The sequence below is a fragment of the Protomyctophum bolini genome (genome assembly GCF_963924005.1).
Source record: "Protomyctophum bolini genome assembly, chromosome: 12".
Lineage (NCBI taxonomy): Eukaryota > Metazoa > Chordata > Actinopteri > Myctophiformes > Myctophidae > Protomyctophum > Protomyctophum bolini.
The window spans coordinates 45,010,174-45,022,078 of NC_137873.1; the positions used below are offsets into that span (position 1 = coordinate 45,010,174).

The 11,905-nt window shown below is 46.7% G+C and overlaps 1 pseudogene across 1 annotated transcript in view; it reads left to right on the plus strand.

Moving 5' to 3' along the window:
* The window catches only part of LOC308326316 (potassium/sodium hyperpolarization-activated cyclic nucleotide-gated channel 1-like), a 29,137-nt pseudogene that overhangs the window by 3,231 nt on the left and 14,001 nt on the right, over positions 1-11,905 (plus strand). The window contains exons 3-5 of the transcript in view: positions 3,058-3,481; positions 4,943-5,104; positions 10,469-10,687. The product of the transcript in view is annotated as a potassium/sodium hyperpolarization-activated cyclic nucleotide-gated channel 1-like (transcript). The remainder of the gene's footprint in view (positions 1-3,057; positions 3,482-4,942; positions 5,105-10,468; positions 10,688-11,905) is intronic.

Sequence of the window (11,905 nt, forward strand, 5' to 3'; positions counted from 1 at the left end):
TTTAAGCATTTATTTCATATTTACATGTCTGCTGTGGTCTCTAACATTACACCTAGCTACATGTTTAAGCATTTATTTCATATTTACATGTCTTCTGTGGTCTCTAACATTACACCATAGCTACATGTTTAAGCATTTATTTCATATTTACATGTCTGCTGTGGTCTCTAACATTACACCTAGCTACATGTTTAAGCATTTATTTTATATTTACATGTCTGCTGTGGTCTCTAACATTACACCTAGCTACATGTTTAAGCATTTATTTCATATTTACATGTCTGCTGTGGACTCTAACATTACACCTATAGCTACATGTTTAAGCAACAAGTTATCACACCGGTTTAAGCATTAATTTCATATTTACATGTCTGCTGTGGACTCTAACATTACACCTAGCTACATGTTTAAGCATTTATTTCATATTTACATGTCTGCTGTGGTCTCTAACATTACACCTTATGTTTAAGCATTTATTTCATATTTACATGTCTGCTGTGGTCTCTAGCATTACACCTAATGTTTAAGCATTTATTTCATATTTACATGTCTGCTGTGGTCTCTAACATTACACCTAGCTACATGTTTACAAACCAGCCTTCTGCCTTATACCTGCTCTGCTGTTCCCAAGGAGTCCAGGTTGTTTCTTTTATAATCACCCTGGTCGGGCTTTGATTCAGAGTGTAGTGTCACAGTGTGCATTCTTGTTGGCTGTTGCTAAGCTGTTGCTTAGAAGTACTAGTCCTGAACCGTTCTGAATATATGAACAGCAAATGATGTGCAGCTTGTTCTCGTATAAGTAACTTGCAGCGGATATGTGGTTGACTTGACCAGTGGTTCATGTGAAGGACCCTCAGGTTAATATGTTGTTAAAAGGATTGGTGGTGTTGAAACGTTTCCATAAATATTCAAGGCAATTTCTGTGACTTGTTTTCGAAGGACCTGGCCGCTTGTTTCTTTACATCTGGCAACGCGACTTTTGCTGAAATTCAATGCAGTCAGAAGGAACACATATTATTCATGTTGTACATTGAGTTTGATCAGAGCGATAGAAGAGTGGAGAGTCTTCTGTTCAGAGCATCATGTGCCTATAGGGCAGAGCTGCAAGTGTTTTGTGTCACTAAAGGACAGTTTAAATGCCAGCATGCTTAGCTGGAGGAAATCGACTCATTCATGCTAAATGATCCATCAAACTAATTGATTCTTCTGTTAAACTATGATTTAATTGGATGATGAGGGTGGATGCTGATAGGCCTATCTCACAGCCCTTCCCCACCCCCTTTCCCTGACCCCTTTTCTGAGCTATAGTGGTGTTGACGTGACGTCACTTCATAGACGTGACATGTTAAAAGGCCTACATTCAGAAGACATAAACAACGCTTAAATTCTATTTGTGTTAGCGGTCTTTAACATCTTGTTTTCTTCATAATGTTTGTGTTGGTTGTATACAGTAGGTGTATGTATTCAGCGCAGTATGTGATATATGGAGTTATGAATGAACAGTACAGGATATGTAATTACTTCTGGTCCAGCATATGTTTAGTTTTGTGCAGTATTGCAATGGATTTCGATATTTCTGCTTTTATATATACTTTATATGAGGTTTCCAATTCAGTTTGTTGTCAATGATTACTCCCAATAATTCCTTTCTATTTCTACTGAGTCAATCCCGAGTTTGATGTCCTCATCGATTTTACGGTTTCCAAACACAGTAGAATTAGTTTCGCTTACATTCAGTGATGGCTTATTTATATCAAACCATTTATTTAAATTCTTCAACTCCCCTTCGACTGTATCCAAAAGATCATTCATTCTCTCTCTCTCTCTCTCTCTCTCTCTCTCTCTCTCTCTCTCTCTCTCTCTCTCCAGCTAGGAGGTCTCCAGTGAATATCACTTTTCCAACTTGTGACTCCCTCTCTGCCTCTCACTCTATTTCTGTCTCCATCCCCCCCCCCCCCCCTTCTCCCTTCATGTCATACACACGCACACGCACACGCACGCACACGCGTGCGCACTCGCATGCACGCACACACGCACGCTAGTGCTTTTTCATCGACTAACCGATGATGAAAAACTGTGTTTTTCACAGAGGAAACAAACTCAATAACAACAACATAAAAACTAAGATGACTAACCCATTCTGACCTGAGATCAGATTCATACGAGGTTTCCACTGGACACACACTGGTCTGATGAACCCATTCTGACCTGAGATCAGATTCTAAAAATGTCAGTCGTTCTTCGAATTTTTCAAAAATAGCAGACCTACAAGCTCGTATCGCGCCACTCGGTGGCGCGATATGAGCTTGTAGATCTGCTATTTTTCAATAGGTAAAGCATAACATGATGCTAACACCAAAATGGGTGCCCGGTCAGAATGGGCTAAAACTGTGACTAAATGTTTTGACATTTCCAGAGATCCAGATCCAGCAGAACTAAGGTGCTCTTTACACGAGGATGGTGTTCATAAAAAACGGCAAAATAAAGTATCGTTTGCTGCTGTCATTTAGACGAGAACCGTGTTCACAGGAGGTGAAAACGCAACGAAGTGAAACCACCTCCCAGAGTGGAGATCTTTTAGAACGCCGTTTCCTATATGGTCTCCATATAAACAGGCAAAACGCTGGATCCGCAAAACTTGTGACATCATGGCTTACGTCAGCTCTGGTCGGCTCACCCGTGCCCTACGTTTTTACATGGCGTCATAGGCATGCGTCAGTTGCTAGGGGAAACGAACAACAACAACAACCATGTCGGATAGTCCGGTTTGCTGGAGGTGTGATGAGGACGCGACGTTTGTTTACTTTCTGTGTAGAAGAAGAACGGAAGTATAGTTCTACGCATAAATAAATGAAAATGAATGTCATAAAACCTTTAACATGTGCCCACTGTGCCCCCCCCAACAGGTTCTACTGGGACTTCACCATGCTCCTCTTCTCCTTTAACATGTGCCCACTGTGCCCCCCCTATAGGTTCTACTGGGACTTCACCATGCTACTCTTCATGCTGTGCAACCTCATCATCATCATGTTTAACATGTGCCCACTGTGTTCACAGGTTCTACTGGGACTTCACCATGCTTCTCTTCATGCTGTGCAACCTCATCATCATCCCGGTGGGCATCACCTTCTTCAAGGACGAGACCACCACGCCCTGGATCATCTTCAACGTCATCAGCGACACCTTCTTCCTGCTGGACCTGCTGCTCAACTTCCGCACGGGCATCATCATCGAGGACAACTCGGACATCATCCTGGACCCCGAGACCATCAAGTGGAAGTACCTGAAGACCTGGTTCATCGTGGACTTCGTCTCCTCCATCCCCGTGGACTACATCTTCCTCATCCTGGAGCGCGGCATCGACTCGGAGGTCTACAAGACGGCGCGCGCCCTGCGCATCGTCCGCTTCACCAAGATCCTGAGCCTGCTGCGCCTGCTGAGGCTGTCCAGGATGATACGCTACATCCACCAATGGGAGGAGGTGAGTGATACATCCACCAATGGGAGGAGGTGAGTGTCCAGGATGATCCGCTACATCCACCAATGGGAGGAGGTGAGTGTCCAGGATGATCCGCTACATCCACCAATGGGAGGAGGTGAGTGATACATCCACCAATGGGAGGAGGTGAAGGAACTCCTTGCCTTGGAGGATTGTTGTGACGCAAGGTCAGGAGGGGGGGGGATGCTGACCAGGGAAAGGCGTGTGTGTGTGTGTGTGTGTGTGTGTGTGTGTGTGTGTGTGTGTGTGTGTGTGTGTGTGTGTGTGTGTGTGTGTGTGTGTGTGTGTGTGTGTGTGTGTGTGTGTGTGTGTGTGTGTGTGTGTGTGTGTGTGTGTGTGTGTGTGTGTCTGTGTCTGTGTCTGTGTGTGTGTGTGTGTGTGTGTGTGTGTGAGGGGAGAGGGTTATTTTTATCCTTCCACCACATCAAGGCAGAAAGGTTCTGGCAGTGTGGTCTGTCTGTCTGTCTCAGTTGGCATTTTGCAGTGGTGGTAGTGCTCTGGGGCAAGCAGGCAGGCAGGCGGGTGGGCAGGCGGGTGGGCAGGCAGGCGGGTGGGCAGGCGGACAGGCAGGCAGGCAGGCGGGTGGGCAGGCAGACAGACAGGCAGGCGGGTGGGCAGGCGGACAGGCAGGCAGGCAGGCGGTTGGGCAGGCAGACAGGCAGGCAGGCAGGCAGGCGGGTGGGCAGGCAGGCAGGCAGGCAGGCGGGCAGGCAGGCAGGCGGGCATGGGCAGGCGGACAGGCAGGCAGGCAGGCAGGCGGACAGGCGGGTGGGCAGGCGGGTGGCTGCCTGCCTCACTTGACCTTTTGGATATAATTGGATTTTCTTGGGAGACGTTGATGCGACACACGGAGTGATGCATGATGGGAGAAGGGACACTTGGCATGCAGAGAGAGAGAGAGAGAGAGACATACCCCCCCCCCCCCCAGATAGACCCCTCTTTCTGTCTGTCTGTCTGTCTGTCTGTCTGTCTGTCTGTCTGTCTGTCTGTCTGTCTGTCTGTCTGTCTGTCTGTCTGTCTGTCTGTGCTGGCTCCATGCCTTGTGTTCTAAGTGCCCGCCCCAATACACACCCACACACACACTCGCGCACATACTAACACAACTCTCTCTCTCTCTCTCAATTCAATTCAATTCAATTCAATTCAATTCAATTCAATTCAATTCAATTCAACAGGCTTTATTGGCATGACGTTTTACAAGTGTTGCCAAAGCAGAATCACAGATATTACAAACAACAACATAACAACATAATATCAATGACATGAAAAAATAAATTAAAATAATATAAAATAAAGCAGGTGTCTCTCTCTCTGCACACTGATCTTCCGTACTGACGTCTTTGTGTGTGTGATCTTCCACATGACCTTATGACCTGTGTTGTGCGTGCGTGTGCGCGTGCGTGTGCGTTGCGTTGCGTGTGTGTGTGCGTGCGGTGTCACCAGATCTTCCACATGACCTACGACCTGGCCAGCGCGGTGATGAGGATCTTCAACCTCATCGGCATGATGCTGCTGCTCTGCCACTGGGACGGCTGTCTGCAGTTCCTGGTCCCCATGCTGCAGGACTTCCCCTCCGACTGCTGGGTGTCCCTCAACAAGATGGTGGTACGTAGTCCTACTGACCTCACCAAGATGGTGGTACGAAGTCTGTGACTGTGACTCTCAGAGTCACAGACCTATATACTAATAGTAGATTCGTGGAACACATCCTCCATCATGTCAGGGATTGGAAACGTGTACATTTTGATCAATTTCCATCGCTGTATCAATAACGCTCATTGATGTGACCCCCCCCCCTCCCACTTTGCCCCCCCTCCTCAATTATGGATCGTTTTCAGTTAATTGTTTGCAGCTTGGTGCTAATCTGGAGCACTCAATCACTGTCACCTAAAGGATCGCTTCACCGCTTTTCAACCTATCTTCATAGAAATGGTCACTAATGTTCATGATAAAATACCACTCAGTCTGTGTCTCATAGCAGGGCTGTGGGCGGTTCAGAAACCAGCCTGTGTCTCATAGGAGGGCTGTGGGCGGTTCAGAAACCAGTCTGTGTCTCATAGGAGGGCTGTGGGCGGTTCAGAAACCAGTCTGTGTCTCATAGGAGGGCTGTGGGCGGTTCAGAAACCAGTCTGTGTCTCATAGGAGGGCTGTGGGCGGTTCAGAAACCAGTCTGTGTCTCATAGCAGGGCTGTGGGCCGTTAAACCACCTTAGAGCTGTTTACCTGGAGTTAAACCACAAGGTCTCTTTTTGGCACACACGGAGACACCTGTTCACGCACACACACACGTGCGCAGGCGCGCACACACGCAGGCGTGCAGGCAGGCACACACACACACACACACACACACACACACACACACACACACACACGGTAATGGAGGGGTACGGTATAGAGTTAACTACATGTCACTGTATTTATTGAGATAAGCCAGTGTAAACAGAGGCATGCGTGTACGACTGTACGTGTCGAGGTCGCGCCAGAAGCTCTCTCTGTGTGTGTGTGTGTGTGTGTGTGTGTGTGTGTGCGTTACAAAAATGATGGGATAAAAATGTATGGAGAAAAAAAAAAGAGAAATGCCACTTTGGGCCAGTTTGTGCCCCGTGGACTTTAGTCTCTGAGGCTGTTTATTTCCTCGATCGCACATGAGTGTGTGACTGCTTCACAACACACACACACACACACACACACACACACACACACACACACACACACACACACACACACACACACACACCCTCTCTCTCGCTTTGTGCTATTTCAGAATCAAAGTGGTTCATGTATTATTCAATCCGTTTTACTCCTGGCATCACCGTTCCCCAATCCCTTTTCAAACTGTGGAGATAGCAGATCTGGAAGTAACTTAAAACAGATCTACAAGTCACTTAAAACAGATCTACAAGTATCTTTAAAAGCTCACTGCTTTGTTTTACGAGACCTCAAAGCGAGACAGAAATGTCATTTGTAATAAAACGGTTCCAATAATGTTCGGCGACAGAAACACAATTAAAATCGTGACAGCTCAAAGTGGATCCATTTCCTTTTTGTACCTATCAAAGTTTCTCCCACAGATCCATGTTCTAATGAGTGTGCGTGTGCGTGTGCGCGTGCCGTGCGCGCGCAATGATAATTCAATTTCATCTGCGTTTTGTATTTGGAGTGTGTTTCCCTGTGTTTCCCTGTGTTAAGATCAGGAAGGCATCCGAGACACCTTGGCGTTTAACCACCTTTTAGCCATTTAAAAATGGCAGATCTACAAGCTCATAATATGAGCTTTTAGATCTGCTATTTTTTTAATATCGTGAAAATGTGGCGCAAATCTTTGAACATATATTCTTCCACACGTTTCCAAATAATATTTGCTCCTGGGGGGTCCCTGGGGGGTCCTGGGGGGTCCCTGGGGTCCCTGGGGGGTCCCTGGAACAACATATTTTCAGATGAGAGTCCATGATGGTCGACTGTGGCTCAGGAGGTAGAGCAGGTCGTCCAATCATCCACGGGTCGGTGGTTCGAATCCCGGCTCCTCCTCCTCCTGTCTACATGTCGAAGTGTCCTTGGGCAAGACACTGAACGGTCTATGAATGTAATGCACAATCTATGTAAAGGTGTGTGAATGTGTGTGTGAATGGGTGAATGTAATGCACAATCTATCTACCTTGACACCCGCTGATACGTTCTTTCAGAAAACTGTCGTGATTTAGAAGACATTTCTTGTAGAATATGACCTCAGGTCTTGATTGGTTAATGACGTCCACATGGCTGCAGTGAAACGCAGCAACAATTATAACACATTCTCGTCGATATGAATCTGACGCCAAGGACGCTGGCACGGAAACCATTATAATAATATACCAGTAAGACGCGCAAACGCGGGAAGCGAACGCAGCTCGTACCTATTTGGGTTTTGGACGTATAGCTGCTTTGGGGACTCCTTATATGGTTATGGCTGAGTCATGGTGACACAAATCACTCAACTCCATATATGGGCACAAAAGCGGGACAGACACACAGACAGACGCACGCACAGACATGATCTGCTAGGTCTCATTGCGAACGCAGTGAGCACTTACTATGAGACCTAGCAGATCATGTCTGTCTGTCCGTGTGTCTGTCCCGCTATCCAAATATGGAGTGTGTTGCATCAGCAATCACTCAGCTCCATATATGGGCACAAAAGGGGCCAGGTCCACTCAGCTCCATATATGGGCACAAAAGGGGCCAGGTCCACTCAGCTCCATATATGGGCACAAAAGGGGCCAGTGATTTGTTTGTTGTGGACCTGGCCCCTTTTGTGCCCATATATGGAGCTGAGTGCGTTCGCTTCCCGCGTTTGCGCGTCTTACTCGTAGTAAGTGCTCACTGCGTTCGCAAACACACAGAACCCTGAGCGCCACAACCAGCTCTCGCTCTGAATTATGCTCTTTGATTATTACTATTATTATTATTATTATTAATTTTTTTCCTTGTTGTATTATTGCTATAATTATTAATATTAATGCTGCTACTGTTCCCGGGGAGCCAGCACCGAATAACTTTGTGTGTTCCGACGTGCACAAGATCTAACGATAGAGAAACCACAAGATCTATAACGATAGAGAAACCTTGAACCTAATAATTAAAAATATAAAAGCTCTGAAATTATAATTACACACGACCAAAGCAGGGACGCCAGCGTGAGCTTGTAGATCGGCTTAGGGATGAGCTTGTAGATCGGCTTAGGGATTTGAAAGGGCCCTGTTTTGCATGCACGTCTTAAAGGACCACTTCACCACTTTTCAACCTATCTTCATATAATAGGTCCTCACTAATAATCATGAAAAAATGGTGCAATCTTTTTCTACTCGGTCTGTGTCTCATAGGAGGGGCTGTGGGCAGTTCAGAAACTGTCTTCCAGAAAACTGCCTCCCCCTGGCCAGCCGGGGCGCCTGATGGAGGGGAAAGGAACTGGTTGGAATAACGTGTTCCTTCCACACGCTACGTCCAACCAGGGAAACTCCCCCCTGTCAGGTGTAAAGGAGCAACTTGGACACTCAGGCATGAAGGAAGCATGAGTTCAAGTCCGTTGCTCTCCCCTTGTCCCCCATATATGGGGACTAGGTTGGTCTCCCCTTGTCCTCCATATATGGGGACTAGGTTGCTCTCCCCTTGTCCCCCATATATGGGGACTAGGTTGCTCTCCCCTTGTCCCCCATATATGGGGACTAGGTTGGTCTCCCCTTGTCCCCCATATATGGGGACTAGGTTGCTCTCCCCTTGTCCCCCATATATGGGGACTAGGTTGCTCTCCCCTTGTCCCCCATATATGGGGACTAGGTTGCTCTCCCCTTGTCCCCCATATATGGGGACTAGGTTGGTGGAGGGTGTGTAGAGCTCAGGATCACATTAGATGATTGACACAGGGGTGAAAAATGGGTTACAAAATCGTGGGATAAAAAAAAGATATAAAAAAAAAGTCTTCCAGTGACATCATCGATGGGGAATACAAGCTAATAAAAACTGCAGGCTTTCTAGTCCTGAAAAGTTGCAATGCGAAAATGGAAGCCATCGTTCTCACGATAATAAAAAAATGTGTTTGAAAAAAAAACCTGCCTAATGATGATGTCACTGCTCCTCCGTTTAAAGATCTAAATGCATTGTCTATATCTTAACAATCTATAGACCGATTCCGTAGCGGGTCTCATGGTCGCGGCCTACGTATTTCCTGTAGGCGGACTCGACGTAGCTGCGGGGTTTAAACCCTCACCAGGCGCACCTCTTCCACTACAGTGAACGGCAGAGTGACTGATGTTAGTTTCCCTCAATCTCGATGTTCTGGACATCTGTGTAATGTTAGTGTTAGTAAAAAAGCAGGTAAAAGAGTAAAGTTTGAGGCAAACTAACATCAGTCACTCTGCCGTTCACTGTAGTGGAAGAGGTGCGCCTGGTGAGGGTTTAAACCCAGCAGCTACGTCGAGTCCGCCTACAGGAAATACGTAGGCTGCGACCATGAGACCCGCTACGGAATCGGTCTATAGGAATGTATAGATGAAAGAACAGGACTGAACGCGTGTGTCGAATTTGAAGTCGGCGGGGCGAACGCTTCTCGAGTTACGTGGATTACAGACGTGATACGCACGTACACAACACACACACACACACACACACACACACACACACACACACACAGACTTGGTCCACTTATTGTAAGATGAACGGGTCTGTATACACCGCTCATTTATAAGAATGGGGTTGTATACGCTGACAGGTCGATACAGTCCATTCAGCTCAGAGAGAGAGAGAGAGAGAGAGAGAGGGGAAGAATGGAAGTGTTTGGAACTATTGGATAGATTTATGTTGAGCTCTGACTGGTCCCTGGAGTCTGTCTGAACCGAGGTTACGACACTGGAGCTGTGCCATGCCAACAGGGGGGAGGAGAGGGGAGGGGAGGGGAGGGGAGGAGAGAGGAGAGAGGCCTCTTTAATTATGGTGGGAGGGATAGCTTTCTGAAAGTTTAAAAGTTACGGCTGTTTTATGTAACTTTGTGGAGCTCTACAGAGTAAGGGAGGATTCTACGTCAGTGTCTGAGCATGAAGGGTTCTGTTTTAGGTGTGATCTGGTTTTTCCTCTGCAATCCTGTGATGCGACAGGGAAGCTGGTTCTGACTGTCTCTCTCTCTCTCTATCTCTCTCAGCCATCACACTTCCCAACAGAGGTTACACCTTATCTGTTTCCCAGCATTTAGCGGTGTTCTCTCTCTTTCTCTCTCTCTCTCTCTCTCTCTCTCTCTCTCTCTCTCTCTCTCTCTCTCTCTCTCTCTCTCTCTCTCTCTCTCGAGCTGTACTCGTTATTTACTGTACTGTACTGTAACTCTAACTGTACCCTGTGTGTTCTCCCCTGCAGAATGACACCTGGTCAGAGCTGTACTGTACTGTACTGTACTGTACTGTACTGTACTGTAACCGTACCCTGTGTGTTCTCCCTCTCCCTGCAGAATGACACCTGGTCAGAGCTGTACTCCTTCGCCGTCTTCAAGGCCATGAGTCACATGCTGTGCATCGGCTATGGCCGCCAGGCCCCCGAGAGCCTGTCGGACATCTGGCTGACCATGCTGTCCATGATCGTAGGGGCCACCTGCTACGCCGTGTTCATCGGCCACGCCACCGCGCTCATCCAATCACTGGACTCCTCCAGACGCCAGTACCAGGAGAAGGTAGGAGGCCCCTCTCGTCCAATCACACGACAGTTATATACCAGGAGAAGGTATAGGCCCCTCTCGTCCAATCAGGACGACAGTTATACCAGGAGAAGGTAGGCGCCTCGACCAATTAGAACTTAGAAGACAGTATGCCGGGAGAAGGTAATAATAATACTAACTAGAACTGCACTCTGCCGAGTGCATACTTGCTTGTTGCACACTAGTAGGCCATAAATGGCCTACTAGTGCGCAAGCAGAGCGCACAAGTACTTTCGACTGCTGGAAACTATCTAGTGTATATGTATGACTAGCTCTCAGTGATGACGTAAGAGATATGGTCATCTGTGTAGTCTGGTCCCAGCAGACCAGGCACAGATTTACAAATTACAAATCACATTACAACTACATACAGAGTATGTAGTTGTAATTTGATTAGCAGTATACTGTGGTTACTTGGTTCAAAAAAGTGACAGCCAAGTTTTTTTCAACCGTAAGTCTGTGCCTGGTTTGCTGGGACCAGATACCACATTACGTCATCGTTGAGAACTGGGACCAGAGTACATGGTGTGTATACGTATGTGATGACGTAATGTGGTTGAAAAAAACTTGGCTGTCACTTTGAAGAGACCAAGCGAAATTATTACTTGCACGCTCTGCTTGCGCAAGTAATAATTAGCACTACTTGTTTGTAGTCATCAGGATGGTAACTTACGTCATGTTGTAGTGACTGGTTTGTAGTCCTCAGGCTCAGGATGGTAACTTACATCATGTTGTAGTGACTGGTTTGTAGTCCTCAGGATGGTAACTTACGTCATGTTGTAGTGACTGGTTTGTAGTCCTCAGGATGGTAACTTACATCATGTTGTAGTCACTGGTTTGTAGTCACCAGGATGGTAACGTACATCATGTTGTAGTCACTGGTTTGTAGTCCTCAGGATGGTAACTTATGTCATGTTGTAGTCACTGGTTTGTAGTCCTCAGGATGGTAACTTACGTCATGTTGTAGTCACTGGTTTGTAGTCATCAGGATGGTAACTTACATCATGTTGTAGTCACTGGTTTGTAGTCATCAGGATGGTAACGTACGTCATGTTGTAGTCACTGGTTTGTAGTCCTCAGGATGGTAACTTCCGTCATGTTGTAGTCATCAGGATGGTAACTTACATCATGTTGTCACTGGTGATTTCCTGCTCTGTGCTATTCATGCTCTGTTTTATATTTCATTGTTTTACT